The following is a 14,686-nucleotide window of genomic DNA, read 5'->3' on the forward strand; positions in this document are numbered from 1 at the left end:
CACAGCCCACAGGCTGCATGCAGCCCAGGATGGCTATGAATGCAGACCAACACAAAATCATAAATTTATGTAAAACCTTTTATTTGCTCATCAGTTTTCATTATTGTTTGTGTATTTAATGTGTGGCCCAAGACAACTTCTTCTTCCAGTGTGGCCCAGAGATGCCACAAGGTTGGATACCCCTGGTAGATTGTTGACAATTTTACCTACTAAAAACAATGCTACAATGGCTTTGTTCATTAACCTTCCACCTTCTAGGTATTTTGTTTTCTTAGGAATTTAGAAGTGAAATAATTGGGCCAAAGATTACATGCATTTTAAACAGTCATAGTGTCAAATAATTCTCTGAAAAGGTTGTGAAATTTTACCCTCTTAAACATTTTGCAACATTTGCAATGCTGAACATCCCTTTGCTCACTTAAAAGGCGCTACATGCTAAGGGCTGACACTAGGAATACATTATGTGAGGCGAAAAAAAAAATCTCCTGTCCTCACATCTTATAGTCTGTAGTCTATGGAGGAAGCAGAGAACAAACAAATGAACAATTTAAATATATAATGACAGATAGGATACAGCAAAATAATGCAAGGAAAGACAGAGACTAAGAGCTAAGGGCACAAGATAGAGTCGCTATAGAGTGTTAGCTAATATTGTGTCTTGTTGTTTTTACTCTGGTCAAATCTGCAGTGTGTACAGATAACAAGGGCTAGTTAAGTTCCATCTCACAAAGGGATATTTTGAAGATGGAGTTTGTTTATGAGGATGTAGAGACGAGGGCCAGAAAGTAAACATACCACACAGCTGATTACACAACCAGCATTAGCTTTCTTTATTCTGGCCCTCCAAATTGTACAACCTGACTTCATCCATTGTTGGAAGAGATGGTAATAGTAGCAATAATAGTCATAAGAGCAAAAATATGTTGAGCAGTTTTGTTATGCCAGACACTAGGCCAAGCATGCTTCAAGTGTTGCTTCATCCAGTCTTCAAAAGACATCCTGGGAGATCGGTCCTATTTTTCTTATTGTACAAATGACGTCCTAGATTCAGTCAAAGTGTAGCTGACCTATATACCATGTAGAGAGCCCATATTATGTATTAGTTCAAAGCATGGGCAAAAAGAAAATGAGTCAATATATTTAACGTGCCTAGAACAATATGTGGCAGATAGTAGGCGCTATATAAATGAAAACTATTATAATTTTAGTTTGTTTCTTCAGCAAGTGTGTTTGAATGCCTGATATGTGGCAGGTACAGTATTAAGTTCAGGATGTGATCTAATACAGCCCTTGACATCTCAGAACTTACAAAGGGACTGTGAGAAATCAGTTAACGTGAAGATATCAAGTATTTTGAATACAATGATTATCCTGGGCTTGTTTCTTATTGATGTGGTATGAAACTTTGAACTTATTTCACTCATCTAATGAGTATTGGTACATATGGTAACAGATACTCTACTAGACCCTACAGAGAACAGATGAATAGAACTTACCTAACACATGACAGTAATGTAACATCAAAAGTGTTTTAATAGAAGCATTTATCTATGATAGAAATGCAGAGAGAAAAATGCACAGTTACCTTATAAAAGATGCTATTCCCAAATTACTCTTACCTATTACAGCTAACAACTGAAGTTTCTGACCTGCATATCGTTTTTGCCTTTTTTGTGAGCTAAACTTTCCTTCTATGTGAATTTCAACAACATGGCTTTCTTGTATCCTGTTACACTTGATAGCTTAACCTGTGGCTGCCTTGAGAAATCTTGCTCAGTCTCTGACCCTCATTCAGGTTGATGTCTAATCCATCCAGATCAGGTAAAGGCCTGAGTGTCTGCTTTTATGTTTTACTCTTTCTTGCCTACTACACTCTGCCCTTATGAGGCTGAAAGTACTTCAGCATTTTAGTGCAGCAACTCTAAAATCCATCCCTCAATTCTCTTTTATTTTAATGAGACTAAAATAGAGTCACCCTAAGTCTCCCAAAGAAAAATCTGATATGTAGGCACCAATCATCAAATGTATACTGAAGGAAACTCTTTTTTTTTAAAGATTTTATTTATTTATCTTTAGAGGGGAAGGGAAGGAGAGAGGGAGAGAAATATCAATGTATGGTTGCCTCTCGTGCGTCCCCTGCTGGGACCTGGCCTGCAACCCAGGCATGTGCCCTGACTGGGAATGAAACCAAGGACCCTTTGGTCCCCAGGCCCACACTCAATCCACTGAGCTACACTGGCCAGGGCTGAAGGAAACTCCTAAAAGAAACTAGAGAAAACAACACTTCAGAATGTGTGATAAATTATTACATAAAACATGTAACTAGGGATAGGAATGTAATGCCTCCATAGCAGAAACAGACATTTTTCCTTTATCATCATATTAACTGAAAGGCTAATGAAGACTATATCTGTATGCTGTAAGAACTCATATAAAACTTGCTGTAAGACACATTTCAAAATAATGTCAACCTTTTAATAAAAATATACATATTTTATGATTTCAAGTGTTTCAGTTCAGAGAGAACACTAATGATATTAAATTCTTTGGTGATTTGATATCGTATTAAATTGAAGGATTCTAGTAAAAGAAATTATTTTTTCCATGCCTTATCTACAGGCTCAGAGATGAGGCTAGGGAAAACCTAACTGTATTCACAAGGAAGTGAGAGTAGAGTGGTGCAGAGGGGAAACATTCATTAAAACAATTACTCCCATCTTTGTATACTAATTCATACAGAGATGCTAAAAAGCAGCAGTACCTCAAGTTGTAAAATGTACCCCAACTCTACTGGAGTACTAGTGCACATTCTGCATACTTGTCTCAAGTAGGCATATATTCAAAGGATTTGTCCAGATGACAAATAGACACTCAAATTAAATTCGAAGGGTAATGTTTTTCCAGACCTGAAGTGCAGTACACACAGCCACTGGTAAAATAAGCATAAACAACTCAACATAAAATGATAGAGGCAACTTTTTATTGAGCAACTGCCCTGTGCCAAGTCATGAGGATAAAAAGGTGACTGAGACAAACCTTCTTTCCATGAAGCACATAGAAAGGTAAAACATCATTCAAGGTGGTGAGATACTTCTTAACAAATATCACTACCCCTACTAATTTTCCTCCTCCTTCCCCTTCCTTCTACTGTTACTAGGTAACACTTATGGGGTACTAACTCATTTAACTCTTAAAATAACCCAACAAGGTGAATATTCTTAGTTCATGAGGCAATTGAATCCAGGTTGCACAGCTGTAAGAATGTAGGCCTGTAAGAGCTGGAATTCCAATTCTGACATTCTGGCTGTAGTTACAATTTTCACATTCAATTGCATTTCTGAAGACTCATTTATATATGTCTCTGGGATAGTAAAAATGTACACATACATATACATACATTAGCCATGAACCATGTGTTCAAAATGCCAAAGGACTGAAAAATGGGCTTGTTATTCTTAGCAATCACCTTTAACATAATAACCAGCCCCACATTATGAATATCTGACAAAGAAGAACCTTTCGATCAACTTCTCTGTGTTGGGAACAGAGTACCTGAGAAAATAATATGTCTTTTTTTGAAATCTGCCCTCAAGCAAAGGATGCAGAGAAGTGAAAGGATTTCAAGTTGATGCAGTAGTGCTAGAGGGAATGAGCTGTTAAAAAATTAGAAAAATAAGTGACTTGGTATAATGAATCGTAGGGTCTTGATATGTCAAAATAACAACACTTTAGTAATGTCTGAATTTAAAAAATATTGATTCAGATTCTATTATATGCTTAAAAGGATTGGCAGTATAGAGGTAAGACAAACCATCCAGGTGAAATAGGCATTACTAGAAAAAAAAAAGAGCATGTAATGAATGTACATTTACAAAGCAAAATAAATGCTTTAGGGATTTCATTTTTGATAGATTCATAGATTTATAATCTGCCAGATCCATCCCAGGCAATGAGAGAACTCTTCAATGAGTAAGTGATCTTGACCTGAAATCTGAATGATATGCAGAAATGAGCCCAAAAAATGGTTTGGGGTGGAGAAGATGAGATGAAGAGTGTTTCAGATTAAGAAAATATCTTCCAGAAAGTGTTCCAGTAAGGTGGGAATATGCTGGTCCATTTAAAAGAAGCCATTGTATGGATGACAAGGACAGAGGTTAAGAAAGCATAGCGTATATATTTTGCTGGAGAGGTAGAAATGGGACTAACCAGATATTGTAGGTTGAATTCCTATGTCGAAGTCATATGTTGACTTCCCAACCTCCAGTACCTCTCCAAATATGACCTTCTTTGCAAATGAGATCCCTGTAGATGTAAATAGTTAAGATGAAGTGGGGTAGGCTCCTAATCCAATAGAACTGATGTCCTTATCAAAAGGGAAGATTTGGACACAGGAATATACATAGAAGGAAGATGATGTGAAGAGATACAGCAAGAAATTAGCTGCCTACAAGCCAAGGAGAGAGACTTTTAACATTTCCTCCCCTTGTGGCCCTAAAAAACTAATCCTAGCAACATCTTGCTCTCAGACTTCTGGCCTCCAGAGCTATAAGCAAATAAATTCCTGTTGTTTAAGCCAGTTTGGGGTATTTTGTTACAGCATGCAGCACTAGGAAACTACAACACCAGGCTAGGGTGTAGATGTTACTCTATATTTAAAGCAGTGAGAAGCCTTGTGTGTGCATGTATGTGTGTCTGTCTCCCCATCTCTTGGGGAGTTTGAGCTATGGTCAGAGCTACATTTTGAAAAGATAAAAAGTGTGATAAGCAGTATGGAGGACGCCGAGTGATTTCAGTGGGTCATGATAAGAGTTTGTTCTAGGGAGGTAATGATAGAGGAGATTTGAAGAATTTGGGAACTCCTTATGAAGAGAAGACTTAGAAATGGCAAACGAGGCAGAGGAAAAATAGTGAACCTTTAAAGTTCTTATTTTGTATCAGGCATAATTCTAAAATCCTTGCTGTATTTAAACTATGAGCCCCGGCTGGTGTGACTCAGTGGATTGAGCACTGGCCTGTAAACCAAAGGGTCGCTGGTTCGATCCCCATCAGGACACATGCATGGGTTGTGGGCCAGGTTCCCACTGGGGGGCTGTGTGAGAGGCCACTACACATTGATGTTTCTCCCTTTCCCTCTCCTTTCCCTTCTCTCTAAAAATAAATAAATAAAATCTTTAAAAATAAACTTATGGAGTCATTCAACAACTCTTGGGAGTACTCATTTTACTGAGGAGGTAATAGGCATAGGAAGTTTATGACTTCTTCAAGTTCACAGAGGTAGTGTGGGTAGACCTTGAATCTAAACCTAGCCAGCCATTCCCCAGATCTGTCAGCTACTTCACTATGATCCTTAAAGAAGATTCTTTATTTTGAGCTTTGCCAAGCTGGGTTACTAATGAAAGTCATTCACTAAGAAAATAAAAAGCAGAGGCAAGACTGTCGTGGAGTAGGGAAAAGCTACACTGGTCTCCTCCCAAGACAAAACTGGAATGATAACTAAAATGTAGAACAATCAACATGAATAACCAAATGAAGACTAGCTCAACAGAAGTCTTATAACCAAGGATTTACAGAAGAAGCCACATCAAGACTGTTAGGGAGGCAGAGACACAAAAATTGCTGGCCCCAAACGTACATGCTGCAGATAAGAATCCAGATGGATATCTCAGTGGCAGGGGTTCCCCCTGAGATGCTGGGGTCTCAACTGCAAGCCACACTCTCCAGCCCAGAGAACCAGCCCCAGGAAGAGGAGGCGATATGACATTTGGCTATGAAAATTACCAGGACTTCTCTCTTTTTATTAAGGGCCTCTGAAAGGGACACTGCACAAAATTTCATTCTCAGTCATTCACCTTGGGCTGTGGTGAAGGAAGTGTGGCTCAGTGAACAAGAGTTGTGTAAGGAGACACTGGAATCTTTGTCTCTGGGGAGAGAGCTGAAGGAATTGCCACCAGGGTCTCTGTGCTGAGCCCCACTTCCACAGCACCCACAGATGCCATTTTTCTTGGGTTGAGCATTCCCCTCATTAAGGTATTAGTCTGGAAGAATGAAGGAGCCCTACCCTCTGCACTCCCTGTTGTCCTGTCCTGCAGAGCTCAAGTCCTGCAGAAGAGTCAGCTGTTCAGACTCAAGCAATGTCAGAGACTGAGTTATGTGGCTCTAGGATAGCCATCACTCCTCTTAAGTCTGACTGGCATCACTCCCTTACAGGAGATCCACTAACATTACATTTACAACTCCCAGCAGCCCCACCCTGCCGAACTCTGGCTTTCTAGAACATATGGGCAGAATTCAGGAAAGGCTGGACTATACGACTCTGAGACAGGGGCCATTTTTTCCTCGCACGCCCAACCAGTTCACACCTCTCCCTTCACACAGCCGACCTTGGTCTGATTAGGGCTGATAAACTCTGCTGGCCTTTCCCCGCATATCTACTGGAAACCCGCCCTACCTCAAAGGTCTGCAGGTACCTGGCAGGTGGCGGCTGGCACTGGTGCACCCTGGGACTTTTGCTGAGTGGCCTCAGACCCAGCACTGCCAACAAGTTTGATTCTGCATTAATCAGGTGAAGCTCATTCACTGGCCCCTACCTCGTGACTCACTGATAATCTACTTCATGCAACTCACATACCACCCAAGGCCCTATAAGTCACTGAGCCTAACAGGCAGTGGCGGGCATAGGCAGGAAGAGGCAGATATCAGGGTACTTTGGGACTTTTGATGACCATAAGAAACAATTATACCCTACCATTTGCAACAGCATGGATGGACCTAGATAGTATTATGCTGAGTGGAAAAGTCAGCCAGAGGAAGACAGATAGCATATGATTTCAATTATAGTGCAATCTAAAGAATGACAATGAACAAACGATATTGAAAGAGACTCAGAGACACACAAAGCAGACTGAGTGTTGCAAGAGAAGAGGGGGTTTGGGGGGATGACTGAAAGAGATGAAGGTACTGGGACGTACAGATTGGCAGTTACCAAGCAGTCATGGGGATGTAAAGTAAAGCATAGGGAATATAGTTAATAATATTGTAATACCTATGCACGGTGCCAGGTGGTTAAAAGACTTACGAAGGGCAGCACTATGTAAAGTATATCACTGTATAGCCACTGAGATGTACACCTAAAATCAATACAAAACAAAGTTGAAAGCAAAGTGTAAAAAAATAAATTCTCCATGCCTCTCTCCTCAGTTGTTGAAGGGAGACAGTACTAACCTAGCTGATACTTGAATGGGAAGAATCAAATGACATCATTCACATAGATGTTAAGCTCAGTGGGTGGCGCAGGGTAAACATTCCCTAAATGTTAACACTGCTGTTGGCATCATTATTCACCCTTTACTCTAACAGAGCATTCCTCAGACTATCTGTCTTGTCATTCTGAAGATAATGGGTGCCTACCATTTCCAGGCACTCTATTAAACACTGGATTATCTAAGGCACTTTCTGAAACTTCACTGAAAAAATAACAAGTTTATATGGAACTCAGATCTGATTAGGTGTTTGACAGATGCCCAAGTCAGTGGCTTGGAGGACATGCCCAGGTCAGTGAGCTGCTTATGTCTCAGTCGTTGTTCTTATCTCCAAGAACAAACCCATGGGATGGTTGCAAATGCTTATATGACACACTAGCAGTCTCTGCCCAGCTCAGCTGCTTATTTGTCTGTTTTATCAGCACACCATGCTTCTTCTACTTTGGACCTTCTATATGTGCCATACTCTGTCCCTGACTACAGAATCAGCACACCAGCCTCCCCCAGGTATGGGGGGATAAGTCACCCAGACATGTGGTACAAGGCCACCTCACCTGCTGACACCAGGCCCCTTGGTTACTATCATTAATGAGATTCTTCATTACTTGCCCCTGTCTGTTAGTACTAAGCAAAGACAAGGAGAAAGGAAGCCTTCAGGGGAGGAAAATACTCTTTGGGGCCTTGGGAAATAGGACTTGGCTTCCATGTTGGAGAAAGAAAAGTGAAATAGGAGGCTGAGCCCCACCCAGGGATGGGGACACCTAAGTCCCCTACTGCAGCATGCCTCACCATGAGGCCCTGACAGGCTGGTGAGCACAGGCCTTTAGGCATGGGACTGATTGGACCTCAGGTTGTTGAAAGACCAAGAGGTGGAGCCTAGTGTGGCCAGAGCCCACTGGTTGTCCTTCTCTGGCTTCAACCAGCCCTTTCCACCTCTCCAAATGCACTGCACAGTTAATGCCATTTTCTCTTTCTGCAGTGAACAGAGTTAAATAAGACAGTATTGCTTTATGGAACCTACCAGGCCTCCCCTCCTCCACCCTTACCAGCATTCCATCCTTGTTGCCAGGCAGCGTTTGTGTACATCAGAACATTCCGCAAGGTACTGTGCGGTCAGTACTGGTAGTCAGAGTGAGCTCCACTGCCCTGTGGAGCCATGGATATCCTGATGGTTGGACTAAAAGTGACTTTCCAGCTGATGCTGGGCCGAATGTTTACTGCTATGGGGGCATTTGTCAACTATGTGAGTGAAGCTCCGCAGAGGTTTGTTGAGGATGTCCTGCTCTGTGTTGTTGTTATACTTGTTTCTATGTTAAGGAGAAGATACATTTTAAGGAAGATAAAACAGGTACTGAACATATTTGCTGCCAAGCTGGAAATATTTTGTGAGTTCATGCCGATTAGACCCACCCAAGCCCATGATGTCTCCGTGTCACCTCCAGAAGGAGCCAGGCCTCTGAAGTTACAAAGTCTGTGTTTGGCCGTACTTCTTGAAAATATCAACAGGTTCTACCCTGTGCTGGAGGACATTCTCAAAGAAGAACAAAATGATGAGCTCCCTGAACTTTCATTTCACAGAGTGATGATGGCTTGTGCTGAAGCACAGAAGCGCTTATTCAGAGAATCATCAGACTCCCTCCAAGTCCAAGATGCTGAGACTGAAAGCATCTTAGAAGCCTCTCAGAAGAATGTAAACCAAGTTGACAAGGAAATGCCAGATGATTTGGTGAAAATGGCTTGTCCTGAGGAAAACATACAGCTGCTTTCCCAAGAAGCTACAAAATGGACTGAAGGAGCCCATGAATAGGAGAATGGGAACAAGAAGCATGCATGAAAATTGAAATTCATGAGTGAATTTGATGCGGTGTAATAAAGGGCCAATAAAGAGCTCTGCTAATTGAAATATCTGGTCTTTTGCTCAGTCTTCATTGAATGACATTTCTCTTGAGTATAGGCAGGGAGGAAGGGACAAAGAAGGAAGGAAGGGAGGGAGGAAAGAAGAAAGAGGGAGAGTGAAGAAGCAGGAAAGGATGAAAGGAGAGGGGGGAGGGAGGGAAGGAGAAAAAAGGAGAGAGGGAGGGAGGAGGGAAGAAAGGGGGAGGGAGAAGGCAGGGCGGGGGGGAGGGAGGGAGGAAAGGAGAAAAAAGAGGGAGAGAGGGAGGAGGGGAGGGAAGAAAGGGGGAGGGAGAAGGCAGGGCGGGTGGGAGGGAGGGAGGAAAGGAGAAAAAAGAGGGAGGGAGGGAGGAGGGAAGAAAGGGGGAAGGAGAAGGCAGGGCGGGTGGGAGGGAGGGAGGAAAGGAGAAAAAAGAGGGAGAGAGGGAGGAGGGAGGGAAGAAAGGGGGAGGGAGAAGGCAGGGCAGGTGGGAGGGAGGGAGGAAAGGAGAAAAAAGAGGGAGAGAGGGAGGGAGGGAGGGAAGAAAGGGGGAGGGAGAAGGCAGGGCAGGTGGGAGGGAGGGAGGAAAGGAGAAAAAAGAGGGAGAGAGGGAGGAGGGAGGGAAGAAAGGGGGAGGGAGAAGGCAGGGCAGGTGGGAGGGAGGGGCTCAGAAAACAGGGAAGGAAGGAAGAAAGAAGGAGGTATAGAGGGAGGGAGGGGACAAGGAAGGAAGGAAGGAAGGAGAGGGAGGCATGGAAGGAGGAAGAAAGAGGAAGAGACGTAATAAGAGATGGAGGGGAAGGAGGAAGGGAAGGAAAGATGCAGGAAAGAGGGAGGGAGGGCAGAAGGAAGAAAAACAGAAAAATGGGAGGAGGGTTTGAGAGGGGGTGGAAGGAAGGATGGGGGCAGGAGAGAGGGAAGAAGGAAGGAAGAAATGAAGGAAAGGGAGGGAGGAAGGAAAAAAGAAGGAGAGAGAGGCAGGGAGGGAGTGAGGGGGAGGAAGGAAGGAAGAAAGGAGGGAGGAAAGAAGAGAGGGAGGAACAAAGACAGAGAGAGGGAGTGAAGGAGGATGGAAGGGAGGGAGGGAGGAATAAAGGAAGGACAGAGAGGGATGGAGGGAGGGAGGAAGAAAGAAAAAGGAAGAGAGAGAGTGAGGGAGGGTTGTAGGAAAGAGACAGGGAAGGAGGGAGAAAAGAAGAAAGAAGGAAGGGAAAAGGGGAGAAAGAAAGGAAGGGAGGAAGGAAGATGGACAGGGGGAAGGAGGGATTGAGGGGAAAGGAAGGAATGGTAGAGTGGGGAGGGAGGAATAAAGGAAGGTAGGAAATAATGAAGAAACGAAGGAAGTCCTTTCAAACAACTATACTTTTATTAATTTTTAGTCTATGATTTGCTTCAAGACCACTGTTTGCTCAGAGCTACTAATTATCTAGAATAAATGAGACAAGAAACCTGCCACCAGATAGTGATGGACAAAGAAAAAGTGTCATTTCTAAGGAATGCTTTTTAAAACTCAACACTCATTTCCTCAGTTAGTCCATAAACCCAAGGGCCACCAAGTCAAATTTTGTATAAATTTCCCCCCTTCCAATCTATAATTCTGCTTATTGTAGCACTTTTTCATCTTTCATACCTTTCCTGGAGGCCATAGTAATTGGAGTTTCTCTATGGGAACATTTTAGAAGAGTGAAGGTGGGGGGATAGAAAGGGGAGAGGGAGGGACAATGGGAGGGAGAGAGGGAGAGCCAGAGAGAGAGGGAATTGAAGGGAAGAAGAAAGAAAGGAAGGAAGGAGAAGGGAGTGGAGGAAGGGATCTGTTATCGGCTGGGGTTGTATGTATGTGTATCTCAGGTTGAGGAAGAGATGAAAGACTTGGAAAAATCTTTGTTGGGTAAGTCAAGGCTGAAGACACAATGTAAGTAGGCCTTGCTAGATGCTAACACTGCCTGAATCATGGAATATGACCACAAAGCTCTTCTGCTTGTTGCCAAATCATGACCTGTAGGCACTGAAATATGCACATGAAGTTAAGCCAGGAATCTTTTCTTCATAAACATGAAGGGTTGCATATTTTCATCTGCTTTCTGTAATTCTTATCTCAGTGTTTTCTTGTAGATGATGGTTTTCTTCACTTGTAAGAGGAGGTACTTCCTAACTGTGCAGGAGCACTAACTACACTCCCATCCTCTCTCATCCTGAGTGATACTTACAGAAACATAGCAAGGCAGCACTGAAATCTGGAAGGATGAGGGTTATTCAAGGGAAGTATCTTAGTCAACCAAGGTGAGTTGGATCCACCCTCTGATGAGTAGTTCTATGTAAGTCAAATTAGATTCTGAAAGAATGAATCTTTTCTGTTTAAAACGTTTTGTTGGGGGATGCTGGGAAGATGGTGATGGAGTAGAACAGAGAGGATTCCAGCTCCTGTACTTGTGGGCGAAAATCCTGGCAGATCTATAGAGAAACAGTGCAATAAACCATCGGTTACCCAGCATTTATGAAATTAAAAGACCAGAGATTGTGACCGACGCTGAAGCACCAGACAGCAGCAGAGTGAGCTACAGGAGCTGGGACACACATGGCCCCTGTACCGCTGCCATAGCGATGGGCCTGGCCACAGGGGAGTCAGCTACGGGAGCCGGACAGGACACCCCAAGCCTCTGTGACAGATCTGGGCAACGGGGAGTCAACTACAGGAGCTGGGACACTGGAGGCCCCTGTGCCACTGCTGTAGCAATGGGCCTGGGTGCTGGAGGAGTCGGCTACAGGAGCTGGGACACTCAGCAGTGGTAGGCGACCAGCGCAGGGACCAGTGCAAGGACCAGAGTGAGAGTAGGTGGAGACAGAGAACATCAAGATACTTGAAGGAGTCTGCACCACTGAACTTCATAGGTATCATATCACAGAAGTTCACACCATAAACCCAGAGTGTCAGAACAGATCAATTTTAGAAGCTGAGACTAACAACAAGAGTCTCAAATAATGGGAAGACAAAGAAACAATCCCCAAATGAAAGAAAAAGCAGAAACTTCAGAAAGAATGTTAGACAAAATAGAGGCTAATCAACTATCAGATAGTGAATTCAAAGCACTGGTTATTAAAAAATTCAAAGAGCTCACAATGAGCTATCAGAAACTACAGGGGAACTACGATGATCTCTCTGCAAACTAAATCAACATGAAAAAGGAAATAGAAAATATCAGCAAGGGACAAGAGGAAATGAAGAATACAATTTCTGAATTGAAGAACACAGTAGAAAGTTTCAAAAGTAGGATAGATGGGATGGTGGATAGGATTAGTGAGTTGGAGGACAAAGTAGAAAGCATATCACAGAAAGAGCAAGAAAATGAAAAGAGGCTCAGAAAGAATGAAGAGGGATTAAGAGAAATGCAAGACAATATGAAATGTAATAATATCCGAATAATAGGAATACCAGAAGGAGAAGAAGAACAAGGGATAGAAAACCTATTTGAAAGAGTAATGAGAGAAAATTTCCCTAATTTGATGAGAGAAAAAGTCACACAAATCCAGGAATCACAGAGAGTCCCGATCAAGAGGAACTCAAGGACGCCCACTTCAAGACACATCATCATCAAAACGGCAAAATTCCAGGAGGACGGTGGCCATGGAAGTCGGAATCCGCTAAGGAGTGTGTAACAACTCACCTGCTGAATCAACTAGCCCTGAAAATGGATGGCGCTGGAGCGTCGGGCCCATACCCCAGCATCGCTGGCAGTCGGTGGCACGCGAGCAGGGGACTGGAGCGAGGCCCTCCCGGCACCCCCCGCCGCCCCGTGGTGGCGGTGGTGGTTGGGGGGGGCCCACCACACCCCCCAAAATTCCAAGACAAAGAGAGAATCTTAAAGGCACCAAGGGAGAAAAAAGAAATAACATACAAGGGAGCCCCAATAAGGTTAGCTACTGAATTCTCAATGGAAACACTTCAAGCAAGAAGAGAATGGCAAGAAATATTCCAAGTAATGAGAACCAGAGGCCTACAACCACGGCTACTTTACCCAGCAAGGCTCTCAATCAAGATAGATGGCCAAATAAAGAGCTTCCAAGACAAAAGAAGCCTAAAAGAATACGCCTCCACCAAACCAGCTCTACAAGAAATACTAAAAGGACTGCTTTAAGGGAAGAAAGGATAAGAGGAAGAAAGAGAGGAACACAGGTACAAAAATGGCAATGAATAAGTACCTATCAATAATAACCTTAAACGCAAATGGATTAAATGCTCCAATCAAAAGACACAGAATAGCTCAATGGATAAGAAAGCATGGCCCACACATATGCTGCCTACAAGAGATCCACCTCAGGACAAAAGACCATCACAGACTAAAAGTGAAAGGCTGGAAACAAGTTTTCCAAGCAAACGGACAAGAAAAAAAAGCTGGGGTAGCAATTCTCATATTGGACAAAATAGACTTCAAAAAAAAAGGCTATAAAGAGAGACCCAGAAGGTCATTTCATTATACTCAAGGGAAGAATCCACCAAGAAGACATTAACATTGTAAACATATATGCACCAAACATAGGGGCACCCAAATATATCAAGAAAATCTTACAGGACTTCAAGAAAGATATTGACAGCAACACAATCATAGTAGGGGATTTGAGCACCCCACTATAAAAAATGGACAGATTTTCCAAACAAATTATCAACAAAGATATTGTGGCATTAAACAACACCCTAGATGAAATGGACTTAACTGATATATATAGAGCCCTTCATCCCAAAGAAGCTAAATACACATGGCACATTTTCAAAGATAGACCAAATGATAGGGCACAAAACGAGCCTCAAAAAATTCAAGAAAATTGAAATCATACCAAGCATCTTCTCTGACTACAAGGGACTGAAATTGGAAACCAATCCCAAAGGAAAAAACCCAAAACACCCAAAATCATGGAGACTGAATGGTATGCTATTAAACAACGCATGGGTCAAGAATGAAATTAGGGAAGAAATCAAAACGTGTCTGGAAAGAAATGAAAATGATTCCACAACAACCCAAAACTTATGGGACACAGCGAAGGCAGTCCTGAGAGGGAAGTTTATAGCAATTCAGGCCTACCTAAAGAAGATAGAAACATTTCAAACATACAACCTAACACTACACCTGCAAGAACTTGAGGAACAACAACAAAGACAGCCAAGCAGAAGGAAGGAAATAACCAAGATCAGAGCAGAACTAAATGACATAGAAACTAAAAGCACAATTCTAAGGATCAATGAATCCAGGAGTTGGTTCTTTGAAAAGATAAACAAGCCTTTAAGTAGGCTCATCAAGAAAAGAAGAGAGAAGACAAAAAAAACACAATCAGAAACAAAAGAGGAGAGACTACACCTGATACCACAGAAATACAAGGGATTGTAAGAAATTACTATGAAGAACTGTATGCCAAGAACTTTGAAAACCTAGGGGAAATGGACAAATTTCTAGAAAAACACATTCTTCCAAAACGCGATGAAAAAGAAGCAGAAATCTAAACACACCAATAACAGCAAAAGAAATTGAAGCAGTAATCAAAAAAACTCCCATTGCAGAAAAGC

General features: G+C 42.6%; 1 protein-coding gene across 1 annotated transcript in view; it reads right to left on the reverse strand.

The window, feature by feature from the left end:
• IL1RAPL1 (interleukin 1 receptor accessory protein like 1) overlaps positions 1-14,686 on the reverse strand; it is a 1,106,570-nt gene that overhangs the window by 465,580 nt on the left and 626,304 nt on the right. The window lies entirely within an intron of this gene.

Source organism: Artibeus jamaicensis, unplaced genomic scaffold, assembly GCF_021234435.1.
Source record: "Artibeus jamaicensis isolate MK-2021 breed Jamaican fruit bat unplaced genomic scaffold, CSHL_Jam_final scaffold_1283, whole genome shotgun sequence".
NCBI classification, from domain to species: Eukaryota; Metazoa; Chordata; class Mammalia; order Chiroptera; family Phyllostomidae; genus Artibeus; species Artibeus jamaicensis.